This window comes from Zalophus californianus, chromosome 7 (assembly GCF_009762305.2).
Source record: "Zalophus californianus isolate mZalCal1 chromosome 7, mZalCal1.pri.v2, whole genome shotgun sequence".
NCBI lineage: Eukaryota > Metazoa > Chordata > Mammalia > Carnivora > Otariidae > Zalophus > Zalophus californianus.
The window spans coordinates 52186043-52211955 of record NC_045601.1 but is presented as its reverse complement, the minus strand read 5'-3'; the positions used below and the strand labels follow the sequence as shown (position 1 = coordinate 52211955).

Here is a 25913-nt window from a genome sequence, read left to right as displayed (position 1 = left end):
CCTCTCGTCCTTTCCCATAATGCCCAAACAACGCTGAATGGGCCCAGAATGTTGGAACAAGTACGGGACTGTGGTCTATATTTAATATAAAATTAGTTTTGGTAAGCTATGTACAAACGATAGTATCACTCTTCCTACATGGAAAATAAGCCTTGGTAGCTATCTCTGAATTTCCTTTTTCTTCGCGGGTATATTCGAAGGCTTTAAAATTTCTAATGTTCTCTCATAAGTGCCCTGGGTTCTAAAGAAAGAATTTTTCTGAAATCTGATGAAGAACTTCAGAAAATATAGGTTATAAAGGAGCATAAATAACTGACATTGTTGGATCTGGAACGCGAATCTCTCAAGTCCTGTGTTAACACTATTTCCTTACATGGCTTCATTAACTTTTTTTAAAAAATCAACTTCTAAGTAAGATCCCTTTTTGCATGTCTGCTCTTGTGTTTTCAAAAGCTGACATGTTCAGGTTAGGGAAAAAAAGTTGGAATATTCTGACAGAAGGAAACAAGCAGAGTTTAAATCAATAAAAACTGACAGACACAGAACCAGGACTCCTAAATGCAAATAAGTTTCAGTCTTAGAAGTGAGGTTACAATGTCTCAGAGAAGAATACGTTACTCTTACAGCTCTTAAGATGTCATATTTTAAAAGCAGGTTAAAATGGTTATTTTTTATCTTCTCCAGATAAAAAGATAAATGCTGTATGTTCTCATACACTGCTTTTACAAATTGCTAAAGCATGCAAAAATTTTTTACTGGTCAAGAAAAGCAATTTTGGCTTAATATTAACATAAAAGAAAAGGCTACAGAGGCTTCCAAGCTCTCTCCCTCTGAGCACAGTCACAAAAGCAAACAGTGTAATCAAATGCCCACTCAGTCACAAACAAGCAGCAAAAATAAATCCAGTCAATCATCCAATTTGCAGCAATATCCTCCAAGATAAACTGGCTGTAGATGAATACCTTGGAAACATAAATGGACTTGATATATGAGGTTGTGAGCCATACTGCTAGATAATGAAAGAAGTATGTGAAAATGATGACTCTGCTTCTGTAAGAGTTGAGCTGTGATTTTTATTTTCTGGAAGGGATAAAACAGTGGGGTTAGTTGTCTAGTAGGGCATAACCTTGTTTGTGACATTAAAATTATGTCATTTGCAAAATGGAAAATGCTTAACTTTCTATTTTTTTAATGAGAGGCAAGGGAAATGCATGCATTTAGCTAACCCAAAAATGGTTTAAAATAATTAAATGCAAATCAAAACTGCAAACTATATATATAGTAGGGTTTGATCCTTAGAGCTTGATAAATATTTATTGAAGCATACAGTAAAATTGTATAGGAAACTGCAATTAGGATTACTTTTTCCCCCCAGAAAATTTCAGTTTAATTATTTATTTTGATGCTGCCTTACACAAAACGAAAAATAATTTTAACTCATATTCTAATTCAGTGGTTTACTGAGGACCTTTAAGTCATTAAACGTCAAGATTCCTTTATGGTCCCTATAAAGACTGACTTAAGTTCTTCAAAGAGTACTAATTTCTGCCCTTTACAATAGAGCATTATGGTGAATTAGTTACTTTATTCTCCAACTTAAAAGGGTTGCCTCCAAATAAATCTACAGTAACCAAGAATTCCAACCAATGTATTAACCTGCAAATATCACTGTGTAGATTTCACTTCTGGAAATGTTTTGTTTCAAATCATTCAATAAAAAGTTTGTAATAGATTTCACTTCTTGAGTAGGCCAGATGTCCTGAAGGTGCTTCTAATGAACCCCCGGTGCTAGGCATGTCATGGCATGCAATAAACACCTGCTAAAAAAATGAAATCCTGAGCACAGAACAGTAATTGGAAAGGACTAGGCTTCTGATATTTATCACAGGTTATCATTATAGGTCAGCAGTTAAATCTGCTACTTAAACATTTCAACATTTTATTTCTTCTATGAAGAGTCCTGATTATCTAATCCAAGAAGTAATAGTAATTCTGAAATATTTCCTTTCCTCTAAAAATGTTTTGGTAGACTTAGCAGTATCAAGTGAGGTTTTTGTATGTCATTATCAGTAATGGTCTCAACTCTTAATTTTCTCAAGAACAGAGCTGACATACCTATGTAAAAGCAGAGTGGTGTCAAATGACTTTATCTGAGCTGAGAACTATGATGTATTTGAGAGTCTGGACTTGAAACTGGTGTAACACAGACTTCCTGAAGGAAGAACATCTGAGCTGGGGCTTAGAGGATTAGTGGAGAAGCCTTGACAAGAAAATCTGGGGGTGGGGGGAGGGAGGGACAGGAGGGAAGGCTTGAGAGTAGAGACAGAGTTCTAAGCAAAGGAACCAGCATGTGCAAAGGCCCAGAGGCAGGAGAGAGAGTGAGAGTGGCCCAAACAGGGAAGCTGAATAAAGGAAATTTATTTGGTCTGGAAGGGGGGTGGGTATGGACAGTGATAGAGTCCAAGTAAAAGATCAACAGTAAGGAGGGACCTTGTTCAAGCTTCATTAAAGAATGTAAATTTCATTCTTAAGACTACTGTGGAGTTATTGAAAGTTTTAAACAGTAGAAAAACATCAGATTTACATTTCAGTAAGGTTTAGAAAACTATATTGCAAGGGGCAAACTTGGAGGCAGGGAGATGAGTTAGCAAGGCTGCTGAGGCAATTTTGGCAAGGCAATATTGTGGGTCTGAAGAACAACAGGAATGAAGCAAAGTGTAGGGATGAAGGTGGATTTTGTCTCTCTAACATAATACATTTCTTGAGAAAGGAAATCATGTCTCATACTCTTGTTTTTGAAACTGAGGAAATAAATCTCAAATTAGCTGCTCTCCTGACCAACTGCCTTTCCTACATCCATTAGACTTTTAAAAATAGTCAATTCATGGAAAAGAATAGATGTATTTTAGTAGAATGAATACTTACCAGTCCAAAAGGACTAATCACACTTTCATGGAGCACATATTAAACCTTGAATTTTCCCTTTAACCAAAGGAATTATGTTAAAGTACTACAGATTTGTAGATCTATTCATTAGAATAGGAATTATAGAAAACACACATAGCAGTGGTTTCATCCATTAAACCAAAGAATGCCTTTAAGAGTGAGCTTAAAACATTCTTGAAAAATGTCCTATTATCATTTAAAACATTTTATTTAGAATGAGTGCTGGTTTATAAGATACTTCTGCTTACTAATTTTGTCAAGATTTTTCTCCTCCAGTTCATATCTTCCTGTTTTTATATATATAGCTTGTCTGCTAAGCACTTTTGTCCTTTCAACATGTTTGGGTACAGTGAGATCCTTTTAGCACTGAACTTTAATTTTACATTGTTCTCTTATTTGTCCTCTACTTTTCTCACTTCTTCAATTTAATTTTTAGAATTTTATCACTTATAAAGGAGCAAGACTGTCGACAGATCTTTGCTCTCATTTTCTCCTTTGGGGTTTCTTCTTTTAGAAATGCAGTTTTAAATCTCTGCATAGGGTTTTAGAAACTCATAGGTCATCACCCATATTTGTAACTAAACAATATTCCAAACAATGTCAGTGGTTTTAAATTAGAAAAACACTTCCCCCAAAGAATAAGCATGTTAAATTGTGGTCACGTTTTCCAGGCTAATAAGACTAGTAACTTACCAACTTCTATCTATCAGACACTAAAGCAACTGACATATATAAGGCAGGTAATTATTTCTATTTCCAAATTTACAAAACAGGAACTTACAAAGTATGGGTAACTTGTTATAAAAGAAGTTATAAAAGAAGTAAATTGCCATCAGGGATTAGAACCCAGGTCTGTCTGAATCCAGAGCAGCAGAAGTTGGGTTGCTTCTTTTAATGAGTATTTTATAAATTTTGATAACTATGTATTAGTCTTAGTTCTTGATTCTGAGGACAAAAGGGAAGGAAAAAAAAATCTATCTCCCTTTCTTATACTCAGGATGAGATCTGGTGGTGGTGGTGGTGTTTTTTTTTTTTTTTTTTCAAAAGAAAGAAATCATGGAATGAGTGATCTTGGTCTTTGAGAACTTCTCTCCTCTCCTTCTCTATCCCTGTCACTCCTCTTAGTGTCTTTTCCCAGGCCTTTGGTAACCTTATGGTACCTAAAGCTCCTCCACTATAGAACTTACCTGAATCTACCCGAAGACTCCACCTGAGTCTACTAAAACGTACTCATACTACCTACCCCTATTCCTCTTAGAATAACTGGTTAAGTGCTAGGAAGAAAGGCTTCTTAAAACAGTTTACACTGTTTATTGTATGACGTACTGATATCTCATACTAATTTATTTATTTAGTCTGACTCAGTAGAACATAAACTTCATAAAATCAGAATGTTTGGGGTTTTTTTTGTTCACTGCTGTATTTGCAATGCTCAAGTGCCTCACACATAGTAGATCCTCAATAAATATGTATTGAATGAACTCCACAGAGATAATTTCTATTAAGAAAAAAAAAGCTTAAGTGAAAGCTTAATAATGAATTTCAAGTTCAATATTCAGTTTATGAAAGATTTGGGCCATCTAGACAAACATTTTTGGAGGTTTTGGGTCTGCTATACAGGCAGGTAGGCTCTGTTTGGGAATCAGCTTGTCCTTGGGTTCAGCTGTGCTAAAGCAACTTCTGTTTTTCAGAGTCTCTCCCCATTTTCTCCTTGGGAACCCACAGATACTCCCAAGCTTCTTTGATTTTTCTTTGCTTGCTCTCCTTGCACTACAAAGATAGCTGTATAGGTTCACACAATGGTATATATGGCTCACTTGTTAAGTCAGGCAGGTACTTACAAGTAAGACACTGCCTGTACACATACCATTGTTTGACAAGATTCATGAACATTCTGTAACCAAGTTTGGCTTTCAACATCTTTAGGCGTAAGGTGAAATGACAGGAAATAAAGTGTCTGTTGAGATCTCAAAATTAAATGGGAGAACTCATTAAAAAATGCTACAATTTTTAGAGGTGACTTACTTTTCAGCATTATTGTTGAGTTAAATAACAATCGGTTTAATTTGGAATAGGTTGAGGTTCAGGTAAAAGGTGAGTGGTGGGAAATTGAGAGTTAGGACTTTATCACATATGTACTTAGGAGCTACTAAAAGTTTTAAAGAAAGAGAAAAAGGAAGTGATACAAATTCAAAAGAAGGTCACCAAAGGTACTAAATATATGACATATTCAAGTAGAAAGTATTTCTCAGACTATGCACATATACTACTGTATTGCATAATTTTTAAAATACTTTTTGAGGAACTGGATTTCAACTCTATCTAAAAACATATATGAAAAATATATTTTTTATTTTTATTTTTTATTATTTTTTAAGATTTTTATTTATTTATTTGACAGAGAGACACAGCGAGAGAGGGAACACAAGCAGGGGGGAGTGGGAGAGGGAGAAGCAGGCTCTCTACTGAGCAGGGAGCCCAATTGGGGGCTCGATCCCAGGACCCTGGGATCATGACCTGAGCCGAAGGGAGACGCTTATCGACTGAGCCACCCAGATGCCCCTGAAAAAATATATTTTTTAAATTCTCAAAGTACTTCTGTTTGTGAGCACAAGGCAAGAACTGGTTTTAATATGTAACCTCTAATTTTTTTAAGTTCTTTTATTTATTTATTTATTTTTAGTAATCTCTACACCTAATATGGGGCTTGACCTCACGATCCCGAGATCAAGAGTTGGATGCTCTACCTACTGAGCCAGCCAAGCACCCCTAAAATCTTTTAATCAAGTTATTTTTTTATTCATAACTACGCTGACCTCCCTATCCATGCCCACCCCACCGCATGATTATTATTACTATGTAGTGAATAGAGATTTACAGTATGTTTTTCTTATACGGCTCCAAGAATCCCCACTCAGTTCCTCTATAATCTTTAGTTGTAGGTCCTTTAATCCTTTAAATTACCTTCTTTCTTTGCCTCCTTCTGAGATCTCTACTTTTCCAAAAAAGGTATTAAATTGTAGAGCCTACCCTGGTCACAAAGTATAAGGCCACATCTAGAGACTATTTGCATGTTATTAAGCTTCTTAGAAATAAAATGCTATTCTAGAACTTTCCCATCTGTTCTTCTGCCCTCCAAAATCCTCACTGTACCTCTGTGGGCCATTTTCCCCTTTGTCCATAGAGTACATATACATTCAGGGCATTGTAGTTCAACGGAAATGTTTATTTTTTACTTATCACTACTGTCTTTCTAGTTAGCTAAAAATACTCAAAAAAAGAGATAAGGCCACTTTAAAATTATGTTTTTTACATGAGCTTAAACTTGAACAGATTTCAAGATCATTTCATTTGTAGTAAGAGAAAATCTGGTTTTCCTAATTTTTGGCAACTGAGAAATTCTAAAATAGGATTTTATTCAGATATTACAAATTGGAGAAGGTAGTATTCTTCCTTAATTTGTTATAACTCTAATTTTAAAAATACATTTTGGCACAGGTTTATATACAGATGTCAAGGCTATATTACCAATTAACAGAAATCTTAATATTATGTAAGCACTTAGCATTCAATTATTATTTATAGATATTTACTGAATGCCAAATTATATTCATTTAATTTCTTAAATCCTATGAACAAGCAGAAATATCTTTTTTTTAAAGATTTTATTTATTTATTTGAGAGAGAGAGACAGCAAGAGAGGGAACACAAGTAGGGGGAGAGGGAGAGGGAGAAGCAGGCTTCCCGCTGAGCAGGGAGCCTGATGCAGGGCTCGATCCCAGGACCCTGGGATCATGACCTGAGCCGAAGGCAGCCGCTTAATGACTGAGCCACCCAGGCGCCCCGAACAGGCAGAAATATCTTAATTTGAGTTTGGGTATCTATTTTATTTAGACTTACACCTCTCACATACGTCATACAGATTGGCAGATAGCTTGGGACTCTGTTAAGGAGCATTAAATGGGGAGTCATCTAGTTTACTGCCCAATTCTGAAACAGACAAACAAAAAGCAGAAACCCAGTCTGTAAATCTCTTAACAGCCCTTCCAGGTTTAGCCCCTTCAAATTTTTTTTTTTTTTAAAGATTTTATTTGTTTATTTGACAGAGAGAGACAGCAAGAGAGAGAACACAAGCAGGGGGAGCTGGAGAGGGAGAAGCAGGCTCCCCGCTGAGCAGGGAGCCTGATGCGGGGCTAGATCCCAGGACCCTGGGATCATGACCTGAGCCAAAGGCAGACGCTTAACAACTGAGCCACCCAGGTGCCCCTAGCCCCCTCAAATTTAAAATGAAGGGCTGGTAAACTTCATATTCTCTCAAACTTTATTTCAGCTCTAAAGTTGTCTGTTAATATAATTCCTGATTTTATCAAGAGAGTTAAACTAACTAGAATCTAACCTCCTCCTGCACCAGGCTTGTTCCATTACCATGGTTTTCAAATTGTATTTCTTAGGATCCATTCCTTACAAGTACTTTAGAGTCATTATGAAATATTAGATTTAAGCTTTCTTTTTCAAGGCAACCTACTAATGTATATCAACATTATGCATTGGAAACCACCATAATAATAATTTGTTGCCAATAGTAAGTCAGTTCCTGGATTAAATAAAGCTTCTTTCACTATCTCTGTGAGCACATGTTTGAACATTTTTGTAAATTTGTCAGTGATTAGGAAGGGTATAGTTAGTGCGTTCTAGCCTTTAAAAAAATTCATGGCTCTCTGCACCTGCTGGAGTAAAACTACAGCAGTGAGTGGACTGCTACAGCATGTGGGTACTTTGCTGTGTGAATCCAGATTTCCTGGATATTATGCATACAAGAAAATACAGAAGTAATACTGCAGTCATAATCCATAATCCATAAACCCTTAATTTCAAATTTGTTTAAAACATAACATAGCCTCATTTTTCACACTGACTTGATAAATTATTTATTTAAACTTAAAGACATCATTAATAAAATCACAGTTTTAGATATTGCATCAGAATTCTGGTAATACTGTTTGACTAAAGACTGTGCTGACAAAAAAAAATTAGTAACACATTTGAATATCACTGTCTTATATATACCCCACATCTCCTGATCTGCACTCTAGAACTCACAGTGGGTTTGGAGGATCCATGCTAGTCTACAGCTCCCTACATTATCCACCCAAGGCTTGGGTCAGGCTTTAAGGTTCAGAGAATGATTCAAGGATTTCTGCTGGTTCCAGCAGAATGCAATGGGGGGGCGGTGAGCTTAAGTTCAAAGTCTCATTCCCATCAATGTTAAATAGAGCCTTAAAGAGAAAAGCCTCTTAGAATCACAATGGTTTATGACAGTCTACTGAATTACAAACCAAACTTGCCTTCCAACAGAACTTTCATTTAGCCTGTCCTGGATCTGGTCTATAACTGAAAGGATTATCAATCCTTCTAGCCCTTCTCCAGAAAACGTGAATAAAGTCAATCTTATCCTTCAGTGACACACATGCCAGCATGATCAATAAGAGCTTTTACCCTAAATCACAAAAATTTGACCTCAATTTCTTAGTAAAAGTACAACATAGTACCTTGAGATTGTTTTTATTAACAATGAAAGATATTACTGATATCAAATAATCTTTTGTGTTTAAAATAGGTAGGTTCTTGGGTGCCTGGGTGGCTCAGATGGTTAAGCGTCTGCCTTCGGCTCAGGTCATGATCCCAGAGTCCTGGGATCGAGTCCCGCATCGGGCTCCCTGCTCCTTGGGAGCCTGCTTCTCCCTCTGCTTCTCTCTCTCTCTCTCTCCCTCCGTCTCTCATGAATAAATAAAATCTTTATAAAAAAATAAAATAGGTAGGTTCTTAAAGAATACATTTGCTCTCTACAATTAGAACTTTTTTTCTGTCAGAAATTTCAACTTTCAAGTATCCAAGATTTAAAAAATTAAACCACAGTACTCTAATTTGCACAAGTATACAATTAAAACCATAAAACCCTAAAATATTACACATTATATTTACAAATTGGGAGTTTGAAAAATATCTAAACTTCAAAAGATACCATAAAAAGGTATGTGGATCAGGAAAAAGAGCAAAGCAAAGTCAAAAGCAGGATGCAGTTCAAGGAGGTCACACTCAACTTTTAACATTTTCTAAGAACAAAAAAACAAGCTTAGCAACAGCTGTCAGCCAACCACAAAGCAAACAGGTAAGGACTCAGCCATTCCAGATACCAATGAGGTCCAACCGTCAATGTTTTTTTTAAAAAAAATTATACAGTGTCAGAGCAGAGCACATTATAAAACAGGATATACTGTCCTGAGTTAAAAGTAACAAAGATAAAATCTCTTCACCAATCCTTAAAAAAAAAATCAGATTTTAGTAACATAGCAATAATTTTGTTTTCATCCTTACTGTGCCAGATACTTCTGTACATTAAAGTCACCTTTAAAATATTAGTGTAATTGTAATAAAATATAGAATTTTCTTTCTTGTTTGTGGATAGAGGTTAAAAATGGGAATATCTGTAAGAAAAGATTCTTCTCTTTTTAAATTCCCTAGTACTCAAATTCCAAAATTCCTTGGGGGGGGGCAACAATGAAATGTTATAGTCCAAATCCAAAAATATGAGTAAAAACAGTCACATACAAATATAACCTTCAAAGCAAGCAAGGAAACTATACAGAATACACAGTGCTATTCTATGCAATTTTTCCTCTTTATTACTCAATATATATCCTTCTTTGAGAAGAAAATTTTCTGAGGATTTAGAAAGGATTTTCAAGAGTTACAGATTTCATCATTGTAATGTTTAGTGCAAACCTCAGTATTTGTTCAAACTGACAGTGTTACTTGCAATGGAGACATATAAATACTGTGAAACAATACTTGATAGTTTCCTTCATTTTGCTTTTGGCTTGCCAAATTTATAAAGTATTCTAAAGCAGTTACTGATATTTTCTCTAAAAATCTTCAAGAACCACCTTTTGTTTTTTCTTCAAGTACTGCTTAACCATTTGCTGGTTTTAGTTCCCTAAAAAGAATTATTTTAAGTAGACCAACTTGACTTGTCATATCAATTATTTCCTGTACTATAAAACATAGGAGGTTTACTACTAATACTGTAGGATGCTGTCCAAAATGTATATTTCCCCTCAATAGTTCATTATATTCTATACACCTCAAGGAAGGTGAGCAGAGGGAAATTAAATAGTATTTGGAGACTAGCTCCAGATTTTATTTATTGTTGATAACCCTCACTTTATCCTTTTCCTCTATCTTCAACTATCACAGATAACTAAGCTGTGCTGAATCAAGAAAAAGGAGTTCCAATACATCATTTGGGAAAGACACACTTTACATCAAACTCATATTATCCTTGGGCACTTAAATCTTAATATCTTTAGTATCTTACTGAAGGTTTTATCAATTACTTAACACTCATATATCTATACACCAGGGACTGGTTGTATATGTTTCTGTTAAATTCAAGAACCTCTATATTATTTCAACATTCTTTCAACCAATATTAATTAAGCATTTACTACGAGACAAGTTCCCCCTGTGCACCCCCCAACTCGGTCTGTCTTTGAGAACAATATCCACATCTTCTTCCTTTTTCCTCCCTCTTTCTTTTTATGATTTCCTATAGTGATCCACCCATTATAGTCTTTTTGCTTCTAAAGGGGCACCTGGACTGAAGATGTCTTAAACTAAATGCAAAGAGGTACAAAGGGCTTGGAAAGCAGGATTCTGTGTTACGGTGAACATTTGATAGTTATTGTAGCAGTTAGGTAATTCTGTGCCAATTGATGAGGAGCTTTAAAACCAATAACTCAGATTTTTAGTCTCAGATTTGATTTTGGAAGCAGACAGACACTATACTTCATGGCTTCAGATTTGATAATATTAATAAAATAGGTAACATATTGTTGCTAGTATGCATCAGGTACTCCTCTAAAGCATTTTATATATGCTTTAACTCACATTTAATACTTAACTCATTTAACCCTCATAATAACCCTTTAGATAGACGCTCTTTTCATTTTAGAAATGGGAAACTGGGCACCTGGGTGGCTCAGTTGGTTAAGTGACTGCTCTCGGCTTGGGTCATGATCCTTGGGTCCTGGGATCGAGTCCCACATTGGGCTCCCCGTGCTCTGCGGGGAGACTGCTTCTCCCTCTCCCTCTGCCTGCCACTCGCCCTGCTTGTGCTCTCTCTCTCTGGCAAATAAATAAATAAAATCTTAAAAAAAAAAAAAAGAAAGAAATGGGAAACTGAGAGACAGGTTAAGTATCTAACCCAAGGTCCCATAGCAAGCAAGCAGCTTAAGGTTAGAACTTAAGCCTGTCTGCCTCCAAAGGCATGTTCTTTTACTAAGCCATGTTGCTGCCTGACCATGTTTTAGTTCTCTTTCCATTGTTAATATTCCAGTGATTGTGCATTCATCAGGAAAAGAGGCCAAGGGACCATCAACTGTTCTCTTCATCCCTTCTTATCTTACCCCGCACTATTTTCCATGCAGTCTCTTCTCTGTGACTGACTGTTCACCCTGTCCTCTGTGCTCCCCACCCCCAAAATCATTAGAACATCATTCCTCTCCAGGAAATCTGAACTGGTTCCCCACTGATCCTACTGCCAAAACAGAAGCTGCTCCATAACATCTCTCAATATCCCTTCTCCCTGGCTACTGCCTTTCTTGTACATTTAAATCTGACCCCAGTTTCCTTATCCATTGACCTACTTTTGGTCCCTCTCTGAACCTTTATTCATTTCTCCCTGACACTTGAAAACATTCTTCCCTCACAGTTTCACTAACAATATATTATTATAACTTCCTTCAGAGGTCTTCTAAAATTTCATCTTCTGCACAAAATTTTGGAAATTTTGTCATGCTGAATGAGGAAGATCTTCTACCACTTTACAGTTTACCACACTGTCTTTTAATTTTGAAAATACCATGCACTATATTTTGGATACAGTTAATAATTACTATTTATGGATGTACTTATGTTGTGTTCACAGATTTAAAGTACAATCTCAGAGTTTTTATATGTCCCTTTTGGGCTATGTTGAGAGTACATTCTGTTTTAGATGCAAGAATTTGGGGAGTGGAAGTGTTTGAAATTATAAGTATTAGCACATGGCAAAAATACTTAAAAATACATTTTCATTATATTATAGGATTTGTACATAGGACCCCAAAGAGAAAGCAATAGGCTTGAGTCTAAGACATCATCAAAATAGTTAAATAAGTAAAATTATCTTTTAGCATAAACAAAATGTAACATTTTATGTAAAAGGAAAAAATGAAAACATAATTGAAGATAAATTGGCATACATTTTATTAATTGGAATTTAAATAAAAACTTAAAAAAACTTTTTCAAGTAAAAAAGAAATACAGTCACTTTAATAGACTTAAAACATTAGAAAATACTTCAGTTTTTTCTTAGTGGCTAAATACGGTATTGCCTACTCAAAAAAAAAAAATGAAAGAATTCAGAGTGATTTATTTGGTAGGATTAAATCCAATGCTTTCTTACACACATACACTCTCTCTCTCTCTCTCTCTCATATAGCTTGAGATGTTTCCTCCCACATTTGAAATATTTGGCCAAAATAGCTGATTATTACAGACTACTGGTATAGTAATACCTCATTATACTTAAATTGACTTTTTTGGGTCAGTCTTAAGAACAGAATCTAGAACAAGCAAAACAAAACACAAAAAACACAACATAAAATAGATGCCACAGAGTTTATATATCAAAGAATATGTACTATACTCAAAGGAAAACCTTTGGCCCACCTCTCTTAGAGACAATTTACTTTTACTTTGTGCAAAATATAACAGGCTTATTTATCTAGTTTATAAGTCCATTTAGAAGGGAGTAGGGACTACTGTTTAAATTGATAGCAGAGAAAGTATGATGGTCAGCCATTTAATGACAATTTTAGAAAAAGTCTAAAAAGCAGAAATAAGAACTTGGACAGCACAATAGCGGGAGGCCATTTACTACAAGGATACTTAGTCCTAGGCCCTAAGGAGCCCTGATAGCACCACTCTCTGACAGATTAGGGTAATTATTAACCTCCATCAGAGTGATTCTTACTCATGTTGGACAAACCACCTAATTAGTTGGTTGTAAAATGTATGGCTGAACTGGCAAAGTAACAGAAATCCTCAGAAGTAAAAAGTGATCATCAGTAGGAATCCAAAGAGGTAATAATTACTGAGGTTGGTAGTTATGGATCCCCAGTAACCTAGAGCATCAGCACGGGGGAAGAGAAGACAAAGCCTAGGACTTCAGAAATTGGGGGGTAAACCAAGACCTGATCATAAAGCCAAATCCCAAGGTGCTATACTATCAATGGACACATGAAGTAGGAAAACTAGCCCATCTACAAAAGGAGATAGAAAATTTGCCTGTTTCAACTTTTGTTCTTGGTGGAGGATTTAAGATACCTGTCCTCATTTTTTTCCAGGAAGCACAATGAATCCCATGCAGAATAACTGAAAGGAACTTCATGTCTTGACATATAGTAAAACTGAAAAATTCCAAAGAAAAGGGAAGATCTTAAAGGTTATCCAAGAGAAAAAGCCAGACTACCTACAAAGGAAAAATTAAACTGATAGTCTATTTTTTTAAAGATTTATTTATTTATTTTAGAGAGAGAGAGAGAGAGAGAGAGAGAGAGAGAAGGGGGAGAGGGAGAGAGAGAGTCCTCGGGTAGACTCCCTGCTTAGCAATGGAGCCCAACAAGGCCCATCCCAGGACCTTGAGATCATGACCTGAGCTGAAATCAAGAGTAAGCCACTTACCCGACTGAGCCACTTAGACACCCCTGACAGTCTATTTTTTAATAATGGAAGTCAGAGGACCACGTAATAATATCTTCAAAGCACTGAGAGAGAAAATGGCCACTCTTAAATTGTATTAACATATCAAACTGTCTTTCAAGAAAGTGAATGCAAGAAACACATTTTAAAGAGATAAAAAGTAAGTTTACCACCAACAGATCTTCACTGAAGGAACTTCGTTTCAGGAAAAAGCAAAATAATCCTAGAAGGAAGTGTGAAAAATACTACGTAGCCAATAAAGAAAAGGTTCTTGGCACTTGAGATTTTCATTCCATGGGTAAAATTCTTACCTATGCAGAATAGTATATTCTCTAAGGATTTTGAAGAGCTTTGTGTGAACATATGCTTTCATATCTCTCGGCTTGGAGAGAAATGGCTGGTTCCTATAACAGTTATAGGTTTAGCTTTTTAAGTAACTGCCAAACCACTTTCCACCGTGGTTGTACCATTTTTACATTACTACCAGCAATGTATGAGAGTTCCAGTAGCTATACACCTTCATCAACACTTAGGATGGTCAATATTATTTTAATCAATCTAATGGTGTAGTGCAGTGGTTCTTACCTGGGATGATTTTGCCGCCTAGGGAACATTTGACGTCAGGATACATTTTTGATTTTCACAACTGGTGGGCAGGTGGGCTGCCACTGGCATGTAGCTGGTGGAGGCCAGGGATGCTACCAAATATCCTACAACACAGAGGGCAGCCCCTCACAACAGAGAATTATCTGGCCCAAAATGTTAACTGCCAAGGTTAAGAAGCCTTTGTGTAGTAATATCTCATTGTGGATTTAACTTGCATATCTTGGATAACTATTGCTATTGATCACATTTCAATGTACTTATTAGTCATTTATGTATTGTTTGTGAAGTGTCAATTCAAATCATTTGTCCATTTTTAAAAATTGTGTTGGTTGTCTTGTTACTGAGTTGTAATTGTTATTTATACATTTTGAATACAAGTTGTTTGATATATGTGGTTGCGAATATTTTCTTCCAGTCTGTCTTGTCATTTCATTTTCCTAATGGTGTCTTTTGAAGATCGTAAGTTTTAAACTTTTCAATTTTGATGTAATCCAATTTATCATTTTTTTCCTCTAATGTTTTATGCTTGTATATTCTAAGAAGCCTTTGCCTGCCCCATCGTCACAAAGATTTTTTTCCTGTTTTCTTCTAGAAGTTTTACAGCTTTAGGTTTAGCATGTAATAGACTGTATAAATTTTATTATATCTGAAAATCAAACTGATAAAGTATTTCTCTCCAGGGAATGGGATTATGGGTGGGTGGTGTTTACTTTCTTACATATCTATTGTATTTATCCTCTTGCTATAATGATTAAAAATTCCATGTACAGCTAACTTTTTGGCATGGGGAGAAAATAACTCTAACAGGGCTAATTTTGCTTTTCTGTTCTAGGGACCAGATCTGATCCTAAAGTCTGCTCATACACTGCCAGATACACATGTTAAATTAGGACTCTGAGCATCTTCTACTACATTAACACTGTATAGCAAAAAGTAAAGTGGTCTTTCTTCCAGAGATTCGAGCAGGCAAATACTGGAGTAAAACAGGGTTAAACAACATGGTTTTACTTATAGTATCCTTAGGTCATAAAAAGGCATTTCTTAAAAGTAGTATTAATTTTTGATGCCACATGGAACACTGGGCAGCATATACCATAGAAATAGAGAGTCCACTACTTAAAAATGATTCCCCCAATCCCAGGACTTCACACAGAAAACAAAAACAAAAACAAAACAACAGTCCATGGAAGCAGTGTGTTGGACAAGGAGATCCTTTTATTATTTTTAAAAAAATATATAATTTACTTATTTATTTATTTGACAGAGAGAGAAAGAGAGGAGGAGCACAGGGAGAGGGACAAGTAGGCTGAGTGTGGAGCCCAGTGCGGGGCTCAAGCAAGGAGATCCTTTTAAAAAGCCTCCTAGGCCATGGTTATTTGTATCAAAACATAACTCCAAAAATATTCCAAAAAAAATCTGCAGCTGAAGAAATGAAAAATGTTAATGAAAATTGCACAATGGTGTGTATCGGTGACATTAGAAAAGGTATCTTTGAACTGAGTTTGAAGATTACCTTGAAAAATGTATATTAACTATCTCATGTAGATTTAGATTCTAAATTGTTCACTTGATAATAGTCTAAAATTCTTACAGTTTCATACCTATTCTGAAACAGAGAGTGTATAAAGATGATGATTTCAAAATACCTTTCTACCCTCTCTACTTAAGAAAATTGTTTACTATAGAACATTTGCAATAATGTAAGCAGTAAATGGGGGAACTAAAGTAGCAAAAAAGGTCCTAAATTCTACAAGGAATTTCAGAGAGCTACTATTTCTAAGGATTATAGAGCTCTGTGTCCTAGAAAGACTTTTTCCTAGCCACTGATAACTAAAGATGCTATTAGAAACAATGGAAACCATGGCTTAAAATACAGTAATTGCACCAAAAAGGTGGCCTCCAGGCTAAATGCACTTAGTTCATAGCAGTTTTATTATTCCGAACAATTCTTATGAGTGGCAGGGATGATTTTGCTTTATCAAATCTTTTTCTTGAGCACAAATTATTGCCAAAGATGCTGTCAATACTAACTTTAAAATGTTGCCACCTTTCTACCACCTTCTTTCCCCCCAGTCCAAACTTTCCCCAATAAACAAGCAGATCTATCTACTCTCTGTGTTTTTCTTAGTTAAGAAAGGAAATGTTCAGGGATGCCTGGGTGGCTCAGTCATTAAGCGTCTGCCTTCAGCTCAGGTCATGATCCCAGGGTCCTGGGGTCGAGTCCCACATCGGGCTCCTTGCTCCAAGGGAAGCCTACTTCTCCCTCTCCCACTCCCCTTGCTTGTGTTCCCCCTCTTGCTGTGTCTTTCTGTCAAATAAATAAATAAAAATCTTAAAAAAAAAAAAGAAAGGAAATGTCCATTATTTTCCTATATAAATTTGTATTCAATTAGTCTATTTTGCTGAGCTTCTTCAACCCCTTGGTAAAACACTGACAGATAACACAAGTTCTTAGATATTAAGGTAACCACCTCAGAATGTTGGACCCCCCCCTTCCCTCCCACCCTGCCCCAGAACAAGTAGCAGGTAAACATTAATAAAATGGCCTTTTAACTTGGCCATAGCTTTTCCTGACACTTGGGAATTAGACTCGAATGTATGTTTCCTCTGATTCTCCATTCTTTGGTCCTGTGTTAGCATGAGCAAGATCCCTAGCTCTGGAACCCTCAGAATCTACGCTTTAGTACCTGACAGGAAGTCATTGCTAGGGCCCCCCTGATCTGAGAATGTGGTCTAATGAGAGGTATAAAAATCAATAAGAAGAAGAATGGGTTCTGGAGAAGCAAGGATATCAGAAAACTACTTAGGACTATGAATGTCCACAGATGCACGAACAGTGCTCTATGTCCAGAGCATTTATGTAAAGATATAGACTGCTAGTAATGCACTCTTATGCATGCAGAGTACAAGGTGGGGGGAGACAGTGGGAGATTTAGTGTATCAATAGATGAGGCAACTAAACTTTTGTTCATGTCTCAAAATATTCTTTTCTTAGTTACCTAAAATGACTTCATCCATGAGCTTGAGGATAGGGTAGGTAGGAATAGGTGAAACAGAAAAGAAAAATAACCAGGACCTTGATTAGAAAGAAGTAAGTCTCCCCCTCCGATTTCCAACAAACTGAGGGTTCTAGTGGGGAGAGGTGTGGGGGGATTGGTTAGCCTGGTGATGGGTATTAAAGAGGGCATGTATTGAATGCAGCACTGGGTGTTATACACAAACAATGAATCATGGAACACTACATCAAAAACTAATGATGTAATGTATGGTGATTAACATAATAATAAAATTTAAAAAATCTAAGCTTGGAGAGGAAAAAAAAAGAAAGAAGTTAAGTCACAGAGGAAAAATATATGTCTGAAATTCTCAAGATCCTAAGGTCTTGGAAAGAACCACAAAATCTCATGTTATGTAACGAATATGACTCTACATAGGAATGGTGAAACAAAAAGTAAAATGTGTAATAGTTTTATAGTCCACAAATTTCAGAGTGACTTGTGCCATTTCTCCCAACAACCTTGTGAGATAGATCTCATTATTCCTGTATTACCCAAGAAGAAACCTGTCATGCAACTGAAAAGTGGCAGAGCTATGAGTCAAGACCAAGACTGTGTGACTCAGGTCCAGTGCCCTTTCCTTTCCATCTCTCAACAGTTAAAATGCAGCTTCAGGACTTCATTGCATTGCCCAGAGTGAGAACATGAGCTCTGTTGCTCAGGACCCAGGAAGACTGCTGGAACTTTGGGACAAGTTGGGGCTGAGACCATCAGGAGGAAAAGTTTTCTTGTCCCCAGTCCTGACAGCTGAGAAAGGGGCTCTGATGAGGTTTCTCTCAGACATTTAAAAAATAAATACTTTCTGTGGAGGAGGCCTGATGAAGATTTATAGAGAGGGGAAATAGATATACAGTTCTGGCAACTTCCAGTTGAACAATCATGGGCATAGCCAGTGTCTGACCATGGAAGACAGATGCTCCCTTATGCATGCTTTTAAAAATTCTTAATGATTATTTTCCCATGACAGTCATGTAATTGAAAATATACTGAAAACTGAAGAATACACGTAGTTTAAATATTTAGTGTTTACCAAAGCCAGTAATGTTTTAATTTACTCTTTTTAAACTTCTTTAATTTTCAAATTCAGAAAGCATATACATATGTGTTGTTAAAGTTTTACATCCATCTAGCATACTTTTTAAAAAGATTTTATTTATTTATTTATTAGAGAGAGAGAGAGAGGAGAGAGAGAGCAGGGGTTGGCGGGGGGGAGGAGGCAGAGGGAGAGGGACAAACAGACTCCATGCTGAGCATGGATCCAACGCAGGGCTCCCTCTCAGGACCCTGAGATCATGACCTGAACCAAAATCAAGAGTCGGAGGCTTAACTGACTGTACCGCCCAGGTGCCTCTAGCATACTTTCAAATTTACCTTCATTGGTTGTAAAATGAGAACAAAACATGTAGTGATCATGCTGTTTTAGAAACTGTCAGGAGTTTTCAGGGGAGTCTTAAAATTGTCAGGAGAACCCTAAAATTTAGCCCACTTTGCTCAAACTATCCCACACTGCTAATTTGAATGCAGTTCTCTCATCTTTCTGCATGAAGATGCTATTGATTTTAGCATAGCGTATTTTCACATAGCTATTCCATATATGATTATTTGAGTAATGTTATTAAAAATAAAAGAAAATGAAGTGAAATGCAGCTTCACAGCCAGCCCTCAGGGAACTTACAATCCAGTTAATGATAAAAGACTCAGAAACAGAAGACAATACTGGACAATATGTAATTATGCATTAAATTACATGCCACAAACTGCAACTATCCAGGAGTATTAACTACAGTAAAGGCTTTAAAAACAGGTAGAAGGGAGTGTAACAGATGAGAAAACAAGCTGGGTGACCTCAAGAGACTGTAAGGAGACTGTTTGGGCTGTGGCAGGTGGATGTGAGTTAGTAAACAGTGGGAAACAGGTTAGGGTCAGTTTCAGGGAGCCTAGAAAGCCAGGGACAGAGGAGAGTGGACCAAGCAGGAGGCAATAATGGAGCCCTAAAAGATTTCTGAGTGGTGGCATAAAGTGGTAAAAGCAGTGACTTTCACAAGTGTGCAAGATGAATGCAGGCAGAGGAAAATGTACATCTAAGGAAGAGGCAGTGAGACTAACCACTCTCCTCCCTCTTCAGCCTCATGAGTTTACCAAACTTCACGGTCACCCAAAGGGATCATTCTTGGACTGGTGTACATGCTCTTCCTCTGACTAGAAGTCTGTCCCCTCTGCTCCTGGCCCACATCTCGCCTTCAGTCTGAAGTTAGAAGTCACTGTCCTGGAGAAGCCTGTGCTGACCCCTCTCCATGGCTTAGATACCCCCTCGTATACTTCCCCTCTTATAGCACTTATCTCTCTGCACTGCACTGCAAGTCTTAATGGGCCAGCCAGTCTCCTTTATTAAACGAAAAACTCCAGGGATAAGAAATGGCCCATCTTTTCAGGCACTGAATCCCTTTGGGTAAATCAGAGGACTTAAGGAGGGGTATAAGATCAGGAAACAGATTTAGGGGTTACTTTTCCTAAAATTATATGAATAGGTGAGAAGACAGATACATATTTAGGCATGCTAAAATAAGGAAGAATGTAATTTGGAAGATAGCCTCAATCTCAGTGAAAGAGATATTTTAAGCCTTTTCTTCTATCTACCCAAAGCCCTTAATGAAGGGGAGAGTTGGATTGGGTCATGGCAAAGGTAGGAAGAAGATAAACTTTCTATAACCATTGCTTGAGGATAACAGCCTATAATTTTTTTGAAAACCACATTTTGGCCTTAAAGAGATCAAAGAATTTAATAATTTTCATTTGACAATGAAACATTTGATAACATTTCATTTCTCAATTATAGGGAGCACAGTGCTTTGCAAGAATCCACACAAAATATTTCAAAGCATTCAAAGATGAAAGAAAACAAAATTCCAGCCCTAAGGGGCCTTATAACCCAAAAAATACACACAGTGGAGTTACGTTACAGGTATAAGCAGGGCTATGAATTCAGAAGGGAAGAAGTCAAGGGATCATAAAAAATGTTTCAAGCAGGGAGATGAGGTTATTGAGCTCTGATCTGAGCAGATTAGGAAAAATTGCCAAGATGGTCTGAGTTGTGAGAAGAAGCTAAAGGCAGGTAGACCATGTTTAAGACAGGGCAATGGTCTAGTTAAGAGGTAAGTGGGGTATAAACCAGAGTGATGAAGGTAGAAATGGAATGCAGTAGACATATTCAGTAAATTTAAGAAGGCAGATTCTCAAGAAGGCTTTTGCTTCTTTCTACTTTATACCTAAACAAATAGCAGGCAAAGGTGTTTGGTTTTTTTTAAAGATTTATTTATTTGAGAGAGAGAGCGAGTGCAGGTGAGCTAGCTCGTATGGGGGGAAGGGGAAGAATGAGAGAGAGAGAGAAACCCAAGCAGATTATGCACTGAGCATGGAGCCCCACCCAGGGCTTGATCTCAGGATCCCGAGATCACGACCAGAGCTGGAACCAAGAGTCGGACACTCAATTGACTGTGCCACCCAAGTGCCCCTCAAAGATGGTTTCGATGGAGAGGCTTATGGACAGGATACTGAAGTTACTTTTATTTGTAACTGTTCACTTGTGGACAGAAGCCTCCATTTGTTTTTATTCCAAAATGTCCCTCTGCAATGATCTCTTGAGCTTAAAGCAGCATAATTAAATGAAAAGAATCTGAACTTAAAATGAAAAATCTAGATCCAAACCCTTGCACATTATTGTATTCCCTTGTGCCTTAGAATTTTCATTTGTAAAACGAGAGATACTTACTTCATGGGTTTGCTGTAAGAACAAAATGTGAGAATGTGAAAACTGCTAGTTGGGGCACCTGGGTGGCTCAGGAGGTTAAGTGTCCAACTCTTGATTTTGGCTCACATCGTGATCCCAGAGTCGTGGGATCAAGCCCCATACTGGGCTCCTGCTCAGCAGGGGGTCTGCTTCTCCCTCTCCCTCTGTTCCCCACGCCCGCCACTCACGCGTATGTGCTCTCTCCTCTCAAATAAATAAATAAATAAATAAATAAAATCTTTAAAAAATTTATGAAAACTGCTGGAAGTAAGTAATTTACAATACTGATGGTGCCAATATTTTGGCACCTTCATACTATCCGGTTGCCATCTGGACAGGAGAAAGACTCCTAATAAATAAACAAGCATTTAGTAAGCATGGTCTCTCACAATTGACTCCAGCTGTGCTCCTATGAAGATACAAGATGGCACTCAGACTATACTATTAAAAATTTATAAAGAAAAAGTAGTAAAACATACTGACTAAAGTCATTGTCATTAGAGTCCAATAACCCTGGGGTCCCAGGATAAATTAAATCTTGTTAGCCTTGATGTCCTCACCTGTACAATGGGAATGATAATATAGCAACCTTAGAGGGCCACAGGATTACCTGAAATCAAGCACAGTGCCTATAAGTGGTCAGTAAACAGTAAATGATCACTAAATATTAGCTGTGGGAGCTACATAGTAAGAGCTACAGTACATTGAACAAACAGCCATGTCATACTTGGAATATAAATTAAACTATTTAGCATATAGCATTTGTGCAAAACTCAAATTTTACTCCTCCTTTTGGTGTTTTGGGTTTGAACAATGTGCATTTAGGAAAAATTATTAGGTATTGATGTAATTTTGAAAATTTAGTATTTGGATGCAATAGTTCTTCTAATTATAATATTTACTACGTATCTACAAATATTTTTAATGTCAAGCACAACCTAGCCTCAATGATTTTTTATATTAAGTACAAGATATATTTTAAAAATAATACAACATTGGGGCACCTGGGTGGCTCAGTTGGTTAAGCGACTGCCTTCAGCTCAGGTCATGATCCTGGAGTCCCGGGATCGAGTCCCGCATCGGGCTCCCTGCTCGGCGGGGAGTCTGCTTCTCCCTCTGACCCTCTTCCCTCTCGTGCTCTCTATCTCTCATTCTCTCTCCCTCTCAAATAAATAAATAAAATCTTTAAAAAAATAAATAAAAAATAAAAAATAAAAATAATACATTGAAAATCTTCTCCAACAATTCTTTGGCTACCTTTTATTATTGATATTTTTCCAAGAAAAGCCATTGGTCAATGTGCTAGAGAAGACTAGTTGTCCCTAGAGTCTGTTCTCTGCTTCTTCCATAGTTAAAACCCTAAATCTTTAGCTGGGCACACTGCCACTTAGAATAAAGATACATTATCCAGTTTTCCTTGTAGCTAGGTGTGACCAAGTTAGTAAGCTTTGGCCAGTGCAATTATAAAAGGAAATGGATTGTGCACAGTAAATGTCACTAAAATGAGGAAGCATATGCTCATTCTCCTAGTAAATTCTTTCTCTGTCTAAAACGTGGATGTGATGCCAGAGCTGGAACAGCCATCTTGGACATCAGTCTTAAGAGACTAAAGCCTCATCTTGAGGCTGTTGAAAAAATATAGAAGGACTTTGGGTACCTGATGATTATATGGAGCTTCTAAATCAGTCCCAGACTGTCTTCCTTTAATATGACAGAGAAAGAAATTGTCCTGTATAAGAAATCTTACATTGGGTTTTCTGTCACTGACAACCTAATCTAATTAAATCCTAAAAAATACAGACAAAATGAAAGCCAAATTTTAAGTTCACTTGTTTTCTTAATAAGTTTGTTCTCAGCTTATGTAGGCCTAGTCCCCTTTCCTCATATCCCCACTGTGGACTTCTGGATTCTTGTAAATATTATCTTTGATTTGTTTCCATGGTGCTAAAGGAGGGAGAGAGAAGGAGTGAGTTCATTCAGTTGCTCTACCACTGGCATAGTTCATATCATATTCCTTTAGTCTACCCCTCTAGAGTCCAATTTGTTGTTCATCCTAGAAGTTCAACTCCATAGAAGAACTGTCCTCAAAAATGGTATTCATTTGTTCATTATTCCCTCAACAGATTTTTGAGCGCTGATTGCATGCTAGGCATTTTGTTAGATGATAAGTAAAACAGATTCTGACTTCAGAGAGCTACATTAGGCAATATTTTAAAATCAAGATTGAATTATGTTCTATTATTTGTACTCTACACCTCTGTGGGCCCAAATTTTCCTACAGGATCAAAATGAAAGATAAACAAATATAAAAGACAGGGAGAAAGCAGGATATATGGACAGGGAGCAGGAAATCAGAAGGTGTAGAAGAGGACTCTCAGAGAAAAGGCAAAGACATAACTATGGCCAAGGAAGAAGGGTGGAGAAAGGAAAGAAAATACTCATTGAATTTCACTGGGCTTCATATATCTTCACAATCTCTTTCATGTATTAATGATTAATAGGGATAAGCTTATTGTTAGAGTTCTGGAACTTCTAGAGCATAGCAACTACCCTCATTATTATTATTATTATTTAAAGATTTATTTATTTGAGAGAGAAAGAGAGAGAGAACACAAGTGGGGGTTGGGGGGCAATAGAGGGAGAAGGAGAAGCAGACTCTCCACTGAGCAGGGAGCCAGACAGGGGGCTTGATCCCAGGACCCAGAGATTGTGAGCCCAAGTCAGATGCTTAACTGGCTCAGCCACCCAGGCGCCCCTACCCTCATTATTATTATAACTGCCTTTTGCATTCCTAAAAGTAAAGACCTTCAGAAACCCTCAAAAGGCTCCTTACAATTATTTCCCAATTTTAGCCCCCATTCAGAACTTCTAACCCCTTCCTACCGTATCTCATTGGAACTTTACTTCTACCAGTGTCTCCTGAGGGAAGAGGTGATTCCGGAGAATGAGGAGGGAATGTAGTTGAAATCCCCAGTTAAAATTTGGGTTATTTAATTATCTCATAAAACTGCTGTTGTAATAGAATGCAAACATCATTTATGCTACCAAATCTATAGTTCAGCAACCTCATGCAGATAAATTGGCTTTAATGGATTGGCTTAGGATTTGCCAGAGTAAGAAAATAAGTCAGAGTTTCAAATAATTAACATGAATCTAAACTTTGGACTGTAGCCCCTTCGTGAGAAACAGAAAACTTGAAGACCATTCTTTGCCTAAAATATGAAAATGGTACCACATGGCCCCAGAAAAATGAAAACAAAAACCAAAAACCAAGCAACTCAGCAACTTATGTTGGGATTTGGTGCTTTTTCTTTGTCACTGTCATTTTTCTTAGATGAGGGAAAGTGTATTTATTAAATAACACTAAAGCAGTTTGACATTTAGTTCTTAATACTCTATAATATGACATTATGAATTTTTTTTCTTAGATTGTGGTTTTAACACATCACAAGTAGTTTCTTTTCCTGTTAACTTTCAGACAACTCTGCTTAATCTTGAGCTAAATACCTGGAGGAAGTGCTACCACAATTTTAGCTTTCTTGTTTTCAGTTGCACAATATTATTCTCAGCTTTTCCCCATTAGGAAAGTATCAGATGTTTGCTTATAGTTCTCTTTCTAACCAAATAAAAATGCTCTTGGGGCACCTGGGTGGCTTAGTCGGTTAAGTATTTGACTTGATTTCGGCTCAGGTCATGATCTCAGGGTCCTAAGATCGAGCCCCACATCAGGCTCTGTGCTGGGTGTGGAGCCTGCTTAAGATTCTCTCTCCCTCTGTCCCCCCTGCCCCCCCTCTTCTCACTTCTCTCCTCTCTCTCTCTCTCCCCCCTCTCTTAAAAAAAATGCTCTTACAAATAATCATAGTAAGGGGCACCTGGCTGGCTCAGTTGGTAGAGCATGTGATTCTTGATTTGGAGTCATGAATTTAAGCCTCATGTTGGGGGTAGAGTTTACTTAATAAGAAAAATAATCAGAGTAAAATAATAAAGCAGTTACAAATCTGAGACAGAGAAAAAGAGGAACACTGACTGCCCCATTAGTACAAGCAAAAAGGCTTAAAGGATGCTTAAAAACTTTCTTTGGTTTTTGTTCAGCACCTTAACCAGGAAACTCTTACTGATCACAGTCCCTTGTCTTTTTCTACAGGCTCCCTGTCCATAACATGCAGCCAAAATGTAACTCTTGTTATATTCCTGATATGGCATTAAAAAGCATGAAAACATTCTAGGCAGTAAAGACAATCTTTCCCTCCCCAACGGACCATAAGTCCAGAAAACCAAGTTACTTCATTTATGAACCATGTTATTTTAAGATTCTGTGATGTAACAATATTGAATTACTATTTTCTATAAAAATTTATTCTTTCAATCAAAATCTTAGCTCAAATGTTGTATAACAAAACCCTAAAAATCAGGTTTTTTTTTTTTTTTTTTGTCTTATCTTTCAAATTGGATTTAGGGCATTCAAAAAAGTATGTTTTTATTTCACATAGTAAATATCACTAGGCCCTAAAAACTACAATGCTCTACCAATTAGTATCTTTTCATAGCAATAGTGATGGCAATCTTAATTCATGGGAATGACTTTGAAGTACTGCAAGGTGTTAAAACTCCTCAGATTAAACAGTGCAATTATAGTCATCATCTAGTCCACAGTTGATGTAATAGAATGTCAGAGCTAAAATAATTATAAAATAAACAGTGAAGCTCGAATGAGA

General features: G+C 36.9%; 1 protein-coding gene across 2 annotated transcripts in view; it reads right to left on the bottom strand.

Annotated features, from left to right (window-relative positions):
- SESN1 (sestrin 1) overlaps window positions 1-25913 on the bottom strand; it is a 113355-nt gene that overhangs the window by 22432 nt on the left and 65010 nt on the right. The window lies entirely within an intron of this gene.